This window comes from Akebia trifoliata, chromosome 4 (assembly GCF_017979445.1).
Source record: "Akebia trifoliata isolate Shusen 1 chromosome 4, ASM1797944v1, whole genome shotgun sequence".
Lineage (NCBI taxonomy): Eukaryota > Viridiplantae > Streptophyta > Magnoliopsida > Ranunculales > Lardizabalaceae > Akebia > Akebia trifoliata.
Window position 1 is genome coordinate 7,479,242 of NC_141378.1, and position 11,935 is coordinate 7,491,176.

The following is an 11,935-nucleotide window of genomic DNA, read 5'->3' on the forward strand; positions in this document are numbered from 1 at the left end:
TCAGGAGGAAAAACTCCCTCCTGGGTTCATTTAATGCATTTTTCAATTGGAATTTTTGCTGAAAAGTATATCAAAATAAAAGGAGAAATACCCAGACATCCAATCTTCATTTGTAGTCTATTAATTACCTTAACACAACATCAAAAGACCCAAAATCAACCTTGAAGAGATAATAAATCATTCCAAAGCTTAAACATTGAAAGGACCATCATACCCCACAAACCAACATGTAAAAAATCCAACGAGCATCTAAATAAAACCCCACAGACCATCAAAACCCCTCTAATCTAATCCAAGAATTAGTACAACAGGAACGCCAAACCATGAACCAAGAAGAATCCATTTGAACATAAAGTAATTAGGAAACATCAAAACAAAAAATACCCACTAAAGATCATCCATTGAAAAAAAAAAAAAAACTTAAAAACCAAAAATGGCATAGAGATAGACCTGTTGTATGTGGTCTGGACTCTGGAGTGAAGTAGTTGATGTTATAAAATTGCTGCATTTCTTCTCCCCAACTCTTTCTGCTCTTCTCTACAATACAATATTCTCTTACAGCCTTGCTTTTTCTTCTCTTATTCCTCTTTCACGAGACTTACAATTGATACAAGTTGCAACAGAGAGAGAAGCAAACCTAGGACCAGTGATTCTGTTAGTCAATAGTCTCTGGAGTCTGGACTGCTCTGTCGCTTGTCGGACCTTTTGTCACTCTGGTGACGTGTAGTAAATGCTACACCGACTTTTGTTAATGCCGCACTAATTCTTATGTAAATAAAATAAAAATTAAAAAAAGTAAGTGGCAGACAGTTAGTGTGGCGTTACCAGAAGTTGGTGTGGCAATATTAATTCTTTTTATATATGGGGATTTTCCATAAAACGTGGGCAAGTTATGCCTAAATTCCGTATTCAATACATTGTTCATTTCAATTCTCAAAAACATGCATTTTGAGTGAATTCGACACTTTTATAAACAATGAATTCACTGGCATATCTACGAATTCGTGGATAAAAGTGGCGAACTCACGAGTTCATAAGTTATAAAAATGACGAAAATGAACTTGAAACTTCGTCATATTGATCTAACCAAATGGAGATTCACCCTTATTTATGTTTGTAGGAAGATTAAGGGCTCTTTTTATTTATATACATGTGCCAATAATAGCTTTCTTTAATTTGTAAGAGAAGATGAAGGTAAAGGGGCTCTCATTAGTTCGTAAGAGAAGATCAAGGTAAAGGGGCATGTCATTAATATGAAAATGACCTAAATGCCCCCTTCTCCCAAATTCCCTTAATTTTCCTCCCTAAAGTCTGTCATCTTTGGCCTCAATGGTAAATTGCTTTTAATTTGTTCAATCACATCTTGAATTCATCATTTTCAACCTCACATCATCCTTTTTAGAAAATCCTTAATTTCTTCTAAAAAGTCGGTCATCTTCTTTCAAATCTAAAAATCCTATCCTGTTCTCAAGGTTAAAGGATGAAGCAGCTAGGATCTTAAAAGTTGCAATTCAAGGTACGTAAAAAAAATTTAAACCAAGAAGTTAGCAATGATTGGTTTTGAGTTCAAAATCAAGAGTTAGTCTATAAATTGAAGACAATGACATTTAAGTGCAATATTACGTTTATATTACGTCTCGGCCCAAAGTTAATATGATTGATCATCTATGGAATGATAGTTCTTTTATTAATTATTTTTCAAAAGTGATCAAAATACTACTACATGAAGAAGGGGTAAATTTGACGCAACTCTTCTAAACACTACGTGAAAAAATGGCTAAATTCTATGGATCTTGATGTCAAATTTACTCATTTTTTACGTGGTACCCTCCTCAATCCTTATGACTAAACTACTAAAAATGCCTTTATATATAAATAAAATAAAGATGTCATTTACAGTTACATCATTTAATCAGGATGTTAAGTGGTCTTCTACCTATAAACTCTATAATGCTCATCTCATTTTTTTTCTTTTCTCGTTGCCCACCTTCAATGAATTTTGTTTCTAATCAAACTCTAAACATTTCAATTTGGGCCAATGGTTGGAGATAAAAGCTCTACACTGAGTTTTTTTTATTCTTTTTTACATGTAAAATCTTCATTTTGTTGAAAAAATAAGAGATGAAAAGTTGGGTTCGTGATTCTTCAAACGATAATACTTATAAATTTTGCAGGTGTCAACTAACTTAATTGGTAAAGTCTTTGGGTGATGATACCAAAGAATTTGGGTGATGATACCAAAGTTGTGTCCAATAGGGGCATATATTATTTTTTCTTCTATTAGTTGTTGGCAATCTCAATACTTCGCAAGTGGGGGGTACCAATTGGCACAAAATTCAGAGTAAAAGATGAGGGGTTAATTTATACTCAACTGTTTTATCCTATGATTAAAAGCTTTTGGGGCAACTTAATTATGACAATGCAATTTATATATAACCATTTTTAAAATCGTTGGATCACTGATCTAATCAATGGCTTCAAATTTTGATGAAATCCCAATTCCGGCTCACTGTTCATTTTAGTTCCCAAAACATGAAGAGTGAGATTGTGATCGCTTTGAAATACCTGCAATCTCGTTCTTCATATTTTGGGAATTAAAATAAATAGTGAGTCAAGATCAAAATTTCATCACATTCACGTCATGGAATGGTAATTTACCCTAAAATAACTTTTAGAAAAAGTGTTTTAGAAAATAACAATAACTGCTTCTTCATCTTATTACTGGTTTGTTTCCAAATCATCTCCTTTCATTCTTTGTATAATTCAAGTTTCAAAGATAAATTTTGATTACAAACCTATTCAAGCTCATATAGTCATTGAGGAAATCAAAATGTTAGTCAAAATTAAAAAATTACAAAAACTGAAAAATCACCCATTATTAAACTGGAAAACTACTGATTGTAATAAAACAAGCTGGAACAACCTGATACATATAATAACCTATTAAATAGCTCACATTCATGTCAAACTGAAGCTATTATTAAACTATCAGCTGTAACATCATTCACCATTAATCATGAAGATATATATAGGGTCCGTTCAGCACCCTACACTTTACCCTACGTGTTTTGTCCTACACCATAAAGATCATCTTCACCAAAAATCAATCTATTCCAAAACTTCTAACCCCATCAAAAATGATTTACAAAAATGGACGGTCCATGATTTTTCAACTTGTAAACATAGGGCTAGAAATTTTGAAAGTTTTGAAATGGGCTGATTTTTGGTGAGGAGGATCTTCTAACAGTAGAGATCATTCTCACCAAAAATCAGCCCATTCCAAAATTTCTAGCCCCATGTTTACAAGTTGAAAAATCGTGGACCGTCCATTTTTTGTAAATCATTTTTGATGGGGTTAGAAGTTTTGGAATATGCTGATTTTTGGTGAGGATGATCTCTATGGAGTAGGACAAAACACGTAGGGTAAAGTGTAGGGTGCCAAACGGGACCCTATATATATCTTCATAATTAATGGTGAATAATGTTACAGCTGATAGTTTAATAATAGCTTCAGTTTGACATGAATGTGTTTTGTCCCTTATATGAGAAATGTTCGACACCCTACATTTTGCCCAACGTGTTTTGTCCTACATGGGTTAGAAGTTTTGGAATGGGCTGATTTTTAGTGATGATGATCTCTATTGTTGGAAGATCCTCCTCACCAAAAATCAGTCTATTTTGAAATTTCTAACCTCATGTTTACAAGTTAAAAATCGTGGACCGTCCATTTTTTTAAAACCATTTTTGATGCGGTTAGAAGTTTTGGAATGGGCTGATTTTTGGTGAGGATGATCTCCTCACCATAGAAATCATCCTCACAAAAAATTAACCTATTCCAAAACTTCTAACCCATGTAAGACAAAACACGTTGGGCAAAATGTAGGGTAAATAGTAGGGTGCCAAAAGGGACCCTATATATATATATATGCCAAACATTTTTCAACTAGGGGTTACAAGTTTTGGAATGGGCTGATTTTTTGTGAGGATGATTCTTATGGTGAAGAAATCATCCTCACCAAAAATCAGCTCATTCTGAAACTTCTAACCCTAATTTACAAGTAAAACAAACGTGGACCATCCATTTTTTGTAAACTTTGATGGGGTTAGAAGTTTCAGAGTGGATTGATTTTTGATGAGGATGGTCTCATTAACCTGAAACATTAACAATTTACCATTGAATGTGTACAGGTTCAAATAGCTCAAAGCATACCCATTCCCAACTGATTGCCCGATTTGGATATATGACGCGGATCCATGTATGATTTCTAGGGCTTTTTCTAGTGATAATGAGGTGCAGCACATTTCAATAAGGAGTGTGTGAACACCATGCTTGACATAAAAAGTTTGCACAACGCAAATTTTGGGTGGATCTTGAAATTTTTAAAAGATCGTGATTTTCTGATGCCCCTTTTGACATATATATGCTCCCCGACATGGCATTAGTTAGAATCATAGATCATTTCCTCGGGATACACAACTGCACATCCCCATAAACATCTACAGTTGTGTATCCCAAGGAAAAAGATCTATGGTTCTAGTCCATGCAATGTCAGTGAACGTATGTTAGAGGGGGCGTCAAAAAATCATTAGTCTTTTTATAATAATTAATATTTATAAGGACTTCTTTCTTTCTCCATTTAAAAGTTAACATTATTTGTACTTATTTAAGAAACGTAGAGATTTTATTTTCCAATAAAAATAGAAGTGGTGGACAACATTCATGCTGTAATGTCTATTATTTCTGCAATACTTGAATAGGAGTTTGCCTTCTCATAAAGGGTGATCATACTAGTTCATCAATTTAGCCATTCAACTCAATTCCTTTGCATATCAGATATGATGGTTAATAATAATTTTCTCTTGTTGTTTTTTGCTTACAAATTTTAACTTCTTTTATTCCAATTTCACTCAAAAGATTCACGCACAACGGCAATATTTTAAGAAACTAATTAATATAACTTAATTTAATTTACTAATTATTTATATCAATAGGATAGAATCTGACCTGACCCTCAACCCAATATATATATATGCGGGATTAGTGGTTAGTAATTAGTAGGTGAAGGCGAGTTTTAATTTGAACCCAAATCCCACATCAACACTTACAAGCTTTTAACGCGAGATGGCACTTCCAAATTTAGATATATGTTTGAGATATTGAGCTTTAGGACAAACATTTTCAATCCAACTAACCATGGAAATTATAGGATAAATCACATGTTTCCACATAAGATAATGATCATTAGTCCATTAATTAACTTGATTGATGTGTTTAATGGGAATTAACTTAGGGTTTCAACATATATAATTAAATATAATACAAACAAATTAATACTTCTAACCTGTATAGAAAAAGATCTAAAAATAATAGAATAAAAGGTATGTAAATCAACATCAATTACATAGGTTTGCAACCATGAAAGGTTGTTACCAAGCAAGAAACTAAAGAAAAAAAAATGTGTAAGAGAAAAGACTGTATGGTGTATTCACACCTATCATAGTCCAGCATTAGAACTTGTCAGAGTTGATATGAACACACTTGAGTTGATATAAAACATGACTTTAGATTTAATTAAGTGTAGCAATTAAGATTCCTTTGGCCGAACCCAAATTTTAAGATAACGGTCAGAAGAGATCAAGAGCTTTGATCTTCTTGGTGCGACTCGTTAGCGACAAAAGCGACACCAGGGAAGGGAGGCGGCGGTGCTTGAGCGACGTGGCCAGCGAAGTTCATCACCTTCAATGTACATCGACCACCACGACCTCTTCCCGGGATGTAGGTGCATTTAGAAGGTTCCGAGGGAGTCACAGTCCCTCTTTGGAGGGACTCGAGCACAAGCCCATTTTTCTTCAACCATTCCTCTCCTTCCAAAGGCCTCACCGCGTCAAGTGGCTGAAGATTACAGATCAAGAACATGGTTACAACACATAGTAATGTGAAGAGAATTCTTATATTAGAACCCATTTGATTGGAGAGATGAATGATTTTTTTCCCCCCAGTGTGAGATTTGAATTGGGTTTTTAGTTTAAAAGAAAAAGAAGATTTGAAGCTGAAAAGGCTTTGAGATGGAGATGAGAGTGGTGGGTTAAGAGATAAAAGAGCTTCATATATAGGGAATGGTTTATGATATACGTCTATATTTGTGTTGACTTGGCTGAGATGAGGTGACTAAAAGGCGTAGTGTGGACTCGCCGCGTTTTGAAGTTTGAACTCAACGGTCTAAATCAAAGACACGGACCCTTGAACGAAACAGTCTATGTTTTAAGGTTGAGCGAGTCTCCAAAGGGTTAATGGATGATCACGTTATAGATATTGACCCATGATGTGGGACCAACTGATCCTAACCCTACTTAGATGTCCATTGTACATCTTATGGTGATGCGTTTAGGATTTTTTTGTTTTGTTTTTGTATTTATGATATTTTTGACTTTAGTACATATATTAATTCACATTTATTTTTCAATTTCATTGAAATTATTCGTTTGGAAATTTTCCAAAAAGTTAATCATAGATTCTTCACTCCATTGGAACAATAGGGTCGTTATGCTCATTAATAAACTTGTTGAAGATATGAAATATAACAAAGGTCTAGGAATTCTTTATCTTACTCATATTTTAAAAACTCATTGTGATGACTTGAAATCAGTTGGGTCAACTTAATCAATAGGATTTGGAGGTGATCACTCGGTCCCTACTTGATGGAATCAACTTTCCAGGTAAGCTCGTCAACACCAGGTGTGATTAGAAACTCTACCGAATTATTTTCTTATACATACATATATATATATATATATATTTTATGGGAAGCGTTTGAAGACCTTAAAGAGAGCCAAACATATTTCAAACACAGGGGATAAGTTTCAGAATGGGCTGATTTTTTGTGAGGATGATCTCTACGGTGAAAAGACCATCCTCACCAAAAATAAGCTCATTCCGAAACTTCTAACCCTAGTTTAGAAGTTGAAGAATTGTAGACCGTCTGATTTTTGTAAATTACTTTTGATGGGGTTAGAAATTTCAGAATTAGCTGCTTTTTGGTTAAGATGATCTCATCATTAAAGAGATCATCCTCACAAAATATCAGCCCATTCCAAAACTTCTAACTCATACATTGAAAAAATGTTTAGCATAATGTTTGACTCTCTTTAAGGCCTTCAACCGCCACCTTACACATGTTGCCAAGAGCAAAATACACTAACCATTTTTAAAGCTTGATTAGGTTGAGTTTTAAGTATTTATCATTATAGCATCCTATGCAACTTTTAACGACAATTGATAGAGCACCAAAATGGATAGTCATTGAACTCCGAAATTTAAATGAATTAGTTTTTTATAATTATGCCACATGGCACATGACACTCTCTCAACCATCAAAAAAGTACTTTAGGATGTTATATAGGAAAAAAAAATACTATTAGAGAATTCACTCCCTTCTCTGTCATAACCCTTATTTGCAATTTGGAATATGGCAAAAATTCAACAACAAATTCGATAAACAGAAAATATACGACATATGCATCATATGTGTATTATCTATCTCATTTCTTCGATAATATGATAGTGATGGTGAAGGTGATGATATAGTGGTTATGGTAATAACGATGGTAGTGATAATGAGGGCATTGAAGTTATTGTTCCATTGATTTATAAAAGAAGACTTATACTGTCAAGGGATTACAAATCATCAATTTGAAAAATTAAGGTGGAATCTCAAATAAATATAGAGGGACATATCATTATTTTTTATAAGATGAAATGGACATTTGTCATCTAAAAAGATAGCTTCCTCCAAAATTTTGAAGTCTGCCTTCAAAGTCAAATTTGTGTTACAAATCACAACTTACAAGTTTACACTTTGGAACATACAAAAAATTATAGTAGTAGTTTTTTCGACAAGTTTTATAAAAAATAGTAAATGAAGTAAAATTCATAAAAAAAAAAATGTATTTTATTCTTTTTTTACTTAGATAAGTGAATTATTCAAAATAAAGCAAAAATCCGGAGAAAAATACTTACATTGAAAAATTCATGAATTTTTCAAGAATTAAACGGGAGATCGCTAACAAGGGTCATAACTCATATGTTGGCAGTTCGACTTCAAAGTCCAAACCTTGCTTGAGGTTACAAAAGACTTAATTAACAATATTAACATACGTAAATATTTGTAACATTTAAAATAAAAATATATGCCCATTTGTTCTTTTTTGAAAAAGTCTTAGATAACCATATAACTCAACAAGTTTCCAACTTGACTAGGATAAGTTTCTGAGTTTTCATACTGGGTCTTCTGAAAATTCTGCTAAGCAAGTCAACACCATCTAGTTTTATGTAATACAATTTAGCAAGATCATTGCCAAGAGTATTTTAATCATTGTCTGTAGTCTCTACAGAAGACCGTGGTCAAGGAATAGGTGGTTTGTTTATTGTGAAACCCTTTCCTTAACATAGTAAGATTTATTCTTTAATTTGCTAAATTATATGGCAGATTTATTAATAGTTTTTCCATGGACCCCTGAGTGTTCTCAATATAGTTCCGTTTTGAATATGTAAAATAAAATATAGTACAACTATTAGTTACAACATTTTTTATAAAGCCCGATGTCGTCCATTTTACAAGATTCTATGACATCCGGTGGTATTATAAAATACATTGAAAAAAATTGGTGGGCGACATCCGGGTGATGTTGTAACAAAAATGTTATAACAAATACTTGTCTCCTGATTCTGACCCATGTATGGGTAGTATTCGGCAACCAACGTTAGGGACCGATGTTGAGAGTCAAAATCTGATTTTTTGTGAGGATGGTCTCTATGGTGGGAAAGATCATCCTCACAAAAAATAGCACAATTTGAAACTTCTTGCCCCATCAAATTAACGGTAAAAAACTCGACAATATACAATTCTAAACCACTTTTGATGTTTGATCCAACTTGATGCAGTTTCAAGTTGACATAGTCAAGTTTTGAGTTTACTCGACAGGTTTTAAACTATGGTTTTTTCTGATCATTACTTATCCTTTTTGTGGGACCTACATGGACCATATTGAGCAATTCAACTGAAATGAGCTACTAATACAATGAAAAAAAAAATTTTAATAGTTCATTTTTTTTTTTATAAACCTAATCTCAAGAAAAAGTAAAATTAAATTTGTTACATTATTTGATAAATGATTTTTTGGATCAAATTTTCACATAATTATTAATAGGGAAGCATTCAAAGGCCCTAAAGAGAGTCAAACATTTTTCAAAATAGAGGTTAGAAGTTTTAGAATGGGCTGATTTTTTGTGAGGATGATCTCTATGGTGAAGAGATCATCTTCACCAAAACTCAGCTCATTTTAAAACTTCTAACCCTAATTTACAAGTTGAAAAATCATGGATCCCGTCGGATTTTTATCAATCACTTTTGATGAGGTTAGGAGTTTTGAAATGGACTGATTTTTTGTAAGGATGGTCTTTTCATCATAGAGATCATCCTCACAAAAAATCAGCTCTTTCTAAAATTTCTAACCCGTACATTGAAAAAACATTTGGCACAACGTTTGGCTTTCTTTAGGGCCTTCAAACGCCACTCTTAATAATATCAATAAAAATTAAATTTACTAGATTATGATCATCATAGCCAAAACAACTTTTCAATATGATTTTGTTGTGAATCCGAGAAAAGAGAGTAAGACAAGGAAGGAAGTATGGGACTATGGGTTAAGCCACTATTCATTGAAAATGAGGACATTCATGTGTAAGAAATACAACATTTTATGAGACTAACATCTGAGTATAAAAGCCTCTCTCAAGCTTTATTTAGCCAACATTGGGCTCCTTAACTACAATACCATTTTGATCAACCCAAACTCGAACCCTATCACACCGATAATCCATGGTAACGAACGCTCCTTCCTTTATGATGACAGCATGGACCTTAGGATTATCGCTCTCAATCACCCCCGCCGCAACCTCTCCGCTTACACCCACCAACTCGGGCCACGAATTCTTACCAATATCTACCATTTCCACACAACACACATTACTTAGCCAAAACAACCCAAAAAAAAAAAAAAAGAAATTTGAAATAAAAATAAAAATCATCTTAAGAGAAGTTATAATTTCATGTTGAGTAAAAAATAGCTAGATGTATAAGATTGAGCTCTTACACTTGCATTCTGATGACATTTTCTCCTCTTTGTCTTCCTTTCTCTTCTTTCTTGTGAGGTAAGGTAAGACTGTATGAAAACATGGGTATTTATTATATACAAAGAGGGTTCACATGGCAGGTTTGTTGACTTGCCTGGCTATTACCTATGGTTAGAAAGAAGATCAAGTTTTCATGTGAGGTGTCTTTCAATGGATCGAATAAGACCCGAAATCTAGTTTGAAATTTAGGGTCTGGATCTAGGATTTGCGATCCAATAAAGATCCATCATGTTATTGGATTGGTTAAGGATCCGTTCCGATAGAAAGCCAATCTACGAATTGGATAGAAAGTGTATAATGCATATTTTGTGTATAGTTTATTGAATAGAATTTCATCATAGGTAGACCTTATCAGGTTCTTTTTAGATAGGAGTCGAGATCCGATAAGGTTCAAATCTGATAAAACCCAATCCAATAAGTTATCGTTATTGTATTGGACCGATCCAAGACCTTTATCCGATCCGTTGTCAGCCTTGATTTACGTACCATGTGAAAAACTTATCAATTATCAGGATCAAAGTAATCTTCCAAAAGGAAAGACAACAAATTAAAACATCGTTTTAGGTATATATTCTGGTAGGTCACGGGGCAGCCCATGAAAAGAAGAATAGTAAGTTTATAAGAAAGAAACAAAACAGAAATGCAATTATTTATTCTGAGGAATGTCACGGGTGGGAATGGTGTTCATCCTTTTAGATTCTTGATTAATGATTGCTTATGTGTGGGCCCAACATTATAGGATCAAAGGGACCAAAGAATGTTCCAAATTGCATTTTTTTCGGGGGTGGTTGTAAGGAAAAAACAAAAATGTTTGTGTTTTTATCCTAATCCTATAATATTACCTCGAGATATGTACTAAAAGGTACAATAATCAAGAAGAATCTTGAATCTGTAAATGTAACAAGGCTCTTAATACTAGATATCTTAAGACAGGTGATATGATAAGTAAACTCGTCAACCAAGACAAGATCTTGACTTTTTGTCAAAGATGACGATCATGATTTAAACATCAAACTATCCTCATAAATCTCGTATAATTAAATTGTTATTTGGAGTTTTGGACATGTATCGTTGGAACGTAAATGAAAATATGATCTATAGTCAGGACGATGGACTAGTACCATCCGAAAGGGCGTGTAGTAAGGATCTGTGAGGGATAGCTTGCTATGTTTAAAAATAATAATGTATTTTTTATCTATAAAGAAAGATAAACCTAATCCCAAAATTATGGAAAATATATGTTTTGATCAGATTATATAAAAAGACAAACAATTTACTTTCTGATTCAAGCTGTAAAATATTAAATATACTATGAATCTAACTAACGAACAAAGATGTCTTTTGCATATGTCAATACAATGCCAGAAGTCAAAAAAGAGATTGGAGCCGAATGCCTCATCGAACAAACCTTGAGACTTCAAAGTTTTTGAATCTCCACTTTGGAAATTAGCCTAACATGCCAGTCCTTAGGTATATCTACTCATGGGATCCATCATTGTCAATTCTAATTAATAAGAATCATATCGACATATTTGCTCGATAAATATCAATCCCCTTATGACTTTACAAGAAAATGTAGAATTTAAATGTCTGTAAGCACACAAGAATGCCATTACATGGCAAGTGCGATTCTGGAGACCCAAGGAAATCTCACATTCCTATTGGTCCATTTGTACTGATGACATACCAATTTGCAAAATTACCCAAGTTATACCCACATTGGGAAGGGATGCCTTCAATACA